This window comes from Carassius carassius, chromosome 42, assembly GCF_963082965.1.
Source record: "Carassius carassius chromosome 42, fCarCar2.1, whole genome shotgun sequence".
In the NCBI taxonomy this organism is placed as follows: Eukaryota; Metazoa; Chordata; class Actinopteri; order Cypriniformes; family Cyprinidae; genus Carassius; species Carassius carassius.
Genome location: NC_081796.1, coordinates 25,578,944 through 25,584,993, shown reverse-complemented (window position 1 = coordinate 25,584,993; position 6,050 = coordinate 25,578,944). Strand labels below are relative to the sequence as shown.

General features: G+C 36.5%; 1 protein-coding gene across 1 annotated transcript in view; it reads right to left on the bottom strand.

The window, feature by feature from the left end:
- Nucleotides 1–6,050, bottom strand: part of LOC132124418 (trichohyalin-like) — a 127,487-nt gene that overhangs the window by 59,914 nt on the left and 61,523 nt on the right. The gene's annotated exons all lie outside the window — the stretch shown is intronic.

Sequence of the window (6,050 nt, the reverse complement as noted above, 5' to 3'; positions counted from 1 at the left end):
TTTGCTAAATTCTAGTTATACAGAAAAACTTTAGAAACAGAATCAGTGTATCTTCTGTCCATTCCAAATCCGTTTTCAATTATTTCATCCAGAAACGCACAGACATCCTCTAAATGTCAAGCCTTTTGGATAAACATCAAATTGGGTATTATAACTATGGAATAATATTCAGGACTTTTTTCAAAAGCAATTGGAAATTGTATTTTCAATTGCGTTTTCCACATGTGGGTGCATAAAGGGTGACATAATCCAAATGCAATTGCAAATCTTGCATTAACGTTTTCATTTGCTCTTTCGCTGCCACATTTCAAATGAAAAAGCAAAGTCCATTTGCAACTGTATTTCCCATGTCTTACGAGTTATGAGCCTGTCATATTTAAATAGCAATATTAATTAACACATCTGCATTTTCACTCTCTCTGCGTCATGCATGTAACCTGCCAAAACTCAAATGGAATCGCAATTCCTTTTGCATTTGAATTTCCGACGTCTACATGGAAAGCTGTCAATCAATGTGAGAGGCGGGACTATACTAGGGGGCGTGTGTGTATGGGAGGTGACGTCGCTCACAGACGACCGTGACACATCTTTGATCAATGGAGGTAATCGGTAAAGCTCTGCTAAAGGCAGCTGCCAATCAGTTCATGCCTGTATCAGCGAACAGACAGCCTTCTTGGCACAGTACATAAATATGGCCTCTTCTTTTTTTCTCTTCTCCCCCCCCCCCCCCCCCAAATGCAGCGATTATCCCCTGCTTACAGCGGGAGCAACAACGGTACACACATGTCAATTAACGGTACACACATGTCAATTTTCACTAAACTGCCACCTGTTGGCGCAGTTGTGTAACTTAGAGAACAAGTTTTATTATTTTTAGAAGGCTACAAGAGAAAAATTATGGAAGCGTATGGGTAGCAATATTCAATTTGGGATGTAATATGCAAAATGACAATGCAATATGTTAAATGACAATGCATTTCTGTATTTACATTTACATTTTCCAATACATTTGGGCAACGTTTGGGGCAAAATGAAAATGAAAATGAAATTACATAATTTTCATTTGCCATTTCATACACCAGTTTTAATATGTAATATGAAAACTAATTTTAACGCTTTATAAGTTGCAAAATTAAAATGAAAACATATATCAGAAATGATTAGATATGTCTAACATGTTCAAGCAAAAACTGTGGCAAAATTATCATTTAAATGCTATTTTTCTTAAATGCATTAACACTCACAGTCAAGACACTTACGATTGCATTTTCATTCAATGTCCAGCAATGAATGTAGCAAAATTCAATGTGCACATTGAAAATGCATTCCGAGCCGATCACGTGTCCGCCCACTCGCGCCATGTCAATCACTGCGTGAACAAGGCGGGGCTTGCAGAAGGTCTGAGACTCAAATCTCAAGAAGAGAATTCAAGTGAGAGAACATGGACAAGACAGTTGGGCCGTGTACGTTTTGATCATTTCGGTTTATGGCTTCAATATTTCATTCGCACTGGTGGGCGGAGCTGAAACACTGCTTTCATCTGATTGGTCGAATCGCTCCACTTTCAGCTCGGTCTTTTCATTCTTTCAGGCAGAATAAGAGTCTTATAGGAGTAATGTCGGAAACCACCGCTCACTGTTAATTAGCATAATATTTGAATCAGATGTAGCTGGGCACATAATTTGTGCTGCTGAGACCTGCAAATTATTTCTAGGTTGTAGTATTGTATGAATATTGTCCCACTGATAAATACAGTGCAAATAGTTCTGTCTCTTTGGAAAAAGGTGAAGTGGAAATAATAATCAATAATAGACTGAACAGTTCCATGTCTGTAACATTTACCACTCTCATCTTTTAAGTCATAAGGCACTAGGTATGTGTGTGTGACATTAATAAATAATTGTAAAAATTAATATTGTTACATTTCTGAAATAAAAATAGTAAAATGAGCTCTATGCTGCTCAGTGCTCCTGTAGCCTACCCCAGAGCGCCCTCTCGCGGCTGTAGACGGTAATGTTTTCTCTTGGTTCTGAATAAATGCGACTTATATATGTTTTTTTCCTCGTCATGACGTATTTTTGGACTGATGCAACTTATACCGAAAAATACGCGTAACATTATTATTATTATCTATTATGAGAGTAATTGACACAGACTAGAACTTTAATGTTTCACCAAATTCAGCTCAGATCTTCAGACTCGTCTGACTCGTGTTGCTGTATAACTGGCCAGACTTACCTTCCCAAAAAATCCTATTTAATTTTATTTCATAAATTTAACTATATTTATATCCACTTCACTGTTATCCAAGGAGACAGAACTATATGCACTGTTTCTATCAGTGGGACAATATTTATACAATACTATAACCTAGAAATAATTTAACGGGGTCTCTTGCAAGTCGCAGCAGCACGAATTATGTGGCCAGCTACATCTGATTCAAATATTATGCTAATTAACAGTGAGCGGTGGTTTCAGACATTACAGTGCTTCACTCGCACTGACTCTTATTCTGCCTGAAAGAATGAAAAGACGGAGCTGAAGGTGGAGCGATTCGACCAATCAGATGAAAGGAGCGCTTCAGCGCCGCCCACAAGTTCGAATGAAATATTGAAGCCTTAAAAACCGAAATGATCAAAACGTACACGGACCAACTGTCTTGTCCATGTTCTCTCACTTGAATCCTTCTTAAGATTTGAGTCTCAGACCTTCTGCAAAACCCCGCCTTGTTCACGCAGTGATTGACATGGCGCGAGGGGGCGGACACGTGATCGGCTCGGAATGCATTTTCAATGCGCACATTGAATTTTGCTACATTCATTGCGGGACACTGAATGAAAATGCAATCGTAAGTGTCTTGACTGTGAGTGTTAATGCATTTAAGAAAAATAGCATTTAAATGATAATTTTGCCACAGTTTTTGCTTGAACATGTTAGACATATCTAATAATTTCTGTAATACATTTTAATTTTAATTTTGCAACTTATAAAGCGTTAAAATTAGTATTCATTTTACATATTAAAACTGGTGTATGAAATGGCAAATGAAAATTATGTAATTTATTTTTCATTTTCGTTTTCATTTTGCACCAAACGTTGCCCAAATGTATTGGAAAATGTAAATGTAAATACAGAAATGCATTGTCATTTTGCATATTACATTCCAAATTGAATATCTCTACCCATATGCTTCCATAAAAAATAAGTAATGTTCATGAGAAAACAAGAGTGCATCACCTGCCTCAAAATGTTTTAGCCTACTCTTTGCACTCCAATTGAGGCACATAAACGCAAAGACCGTGCAAATCTACACATATTTACCTATTTGCCACCTATATCTTCCTATCTTATAATAAATCACCTGAATCAAGATCTTTCAGTCTGTTTACGCTGCAGTAATTGATGCACGTGACAAAACAGTAAATGCTGCTGCTCCTAGCTGTCTGCTCTAGACGAGACTTCACTTTACACCATCGATCTAGACGCAGCTGTCACTGAACATGCCGCATCCAAGGTGAATTCATATTAATATTCATGTGCATGGATTGGTGACTGTGCACAGTGAGAGATCTTGAGACTTACGCAACGCTTTTTATGCCACAGAACGCTTGCTCCATAACTGATTAAAACTGTTAAAATATGAAATAATATAAAATAAGGTGGAAAATGAGTAAATAAATATAGATTGGAACTGTTTTTTTCTTCCAATACATCTTCCAATACAAACACGCCCCCTAGTTTAGTCCCGCCTCTCACATTGATTGACAGCTTTCCATGTAGACGTCGGAAATTCTAATGCAAAATGAAACAGCCTATAAGGTAAAATGTCAAAATGTTGTTTTGGCTAAAATAAACTATAACTGTAATTGTATAAATGTACAAGTTTTAAAACGTTTAACAACTTACCCCAGTATAAATGTGACAGCTTACACATTTCTGAAATTGTATTTGATTTTGATTTGAAACTAACATATAAAACCACATGTAAAACATTTGACTTACTGAAATACAACAATTTAGCCCAACAGACAGTGATGCATTTCATTCTTGAGAGCCTACCAAAAAAAGTCACTGATTAAAAAAAAAAAAAATTCTAAAATATTTATTTTTTTATTTTTTATTTTTTTTGTGCATCTACCAATGGGCAAACAGAACCATGCAAACCCTAAACCCAAACACGGTCTCTTTAAAACCAAACCACAGCAATCTGATTGTGTAAAAAGGTACAGAGTAGAGTGCTGTCACTCACACAGGTGTGATTTCTCAACTGTCAGTGATATATCTGTCAGATAGTACTGCGAAAAGAGCAACATCTGAGCAATAAACTATTCAGACTTACACAGAGTCACACTTAGTCACCGAATACTCAATGCATCCCAGAACAAAAGATTCACTTCAAACACACAGCGCAAAAAGAACAACAAAATATGAAGGTGTGAAAAGAGAATAAGATAAGAAACGGAAAAGAGAAGAGAAACAATGAGAATTGTCTCAAAGCTAAAGCTTAAACCTGAAATAGAGCATAAAGACTACAAAGAGAGAGAGAGAGAGAGAGAGAGAGAGAGAGAGAGCAGAACAAAAGTCTGCATGTGGGAGGACAAGAATCTACATCTCCAGAAGCAAACACAGCACAAGAGAAGAGTATATGGACGCTGAGTAAACCAGGAGCTGCTTAGTGAGTGTGGTTTTAATCAAATATCATTATTATCATTTATCCTACTTAAGGTTAGAGAATTGAAAAAATGCTAGTAACTTCATTGCAACGTGCTAAAACTTAATCACAAAGCACCAACCCACAGCATACATCCACCCCACCAAATGTTTTTTTTTTTAATATTCAAAAAGTCTTAGCAGCTTTCCAGAAGAGCCTAGTAGCTGCATTGCAACATACTGAAAAACACTCACCTAAACAACCACAGAACAGCATCCTCAGGTCCACAGCAACGACATGCATGTAAAAAATACTCAGAACAACACATTACCAACAGCATAGCAACCTTAGCAACACCTTAGCAACTTCCTAGCTTTGTAAAGGAGAGGGGGAAAAAAAATAACTCACCTAAACAACAACAAAGCAATATGCTGAAAACCACGCAGAACGCTCTAGCAACTAGATGCATGATAGAAATACTCAGAACACCACCGTAGGACATTCTAGAACCTCTGTAATGAAACAAAGAAAAGAATTAGCAACCATCCATTGCTGTACAGTTTGTATATGGGTTGTTAGGGTGTGTGATGCTTGACTAGATGTTATCTAATGCATTTCTTTTTAGCAATATAAAAAAACTCCCGACTGACTGCTGCATGTGACATTAATGACTTCTAGTACTTCAGAGCACTTCAACAGGTGTGTGTGTGTGTGTGTGTGTGCGTGCGTGCGTGTGTGTGATGCTCTGGTTTAACCCTCCAGTACTTCACGTTCCATCCATCTTTTCTTTCTCTGTCCGTTTCATTTTTGGAAAGCGTGATGCTGAAACTCTAGATCACCATGGAGACTCTGACTTTCTTCAGGAAGCACCTAAAAATGCTTGAAAGCGCTGATGGTGTGCCAATCACCATGGAGACTTTAAGTGTTTAGAACCTGCCTGCCGGACACACACACACACACACACACACACACACACACATACACGCACATACACACACACACACAAGAACATGATACTTTATGAATGAACCCTTCACTGAAGAAAATCAAGTCCATTCATATTTTTTTTTTGCATTGTGACACTATTGCCATGAGATTCAAGCACATCAAATTTAAGTGCATTATTGTATTGCAAAAAATAATGCATTATTTAAATTGTTACCTGTTTATACATTACAAAATATTTATTTTACAGCCTTTATTCAAATTTTATGATTAAATAAAATGATTCTACTGCAATAGTCTTTACTATGACAGTAAAAAAATTACAAATAAATTGTAAAATATATATACATCATGATAATATTTGTTGTACTGCCTTTAATTAATACAGATTTTTTTATAATTAAAAAATTTACTTTGATATGCATTACCGTAAAACTCAAAAAGAAAAATTAAA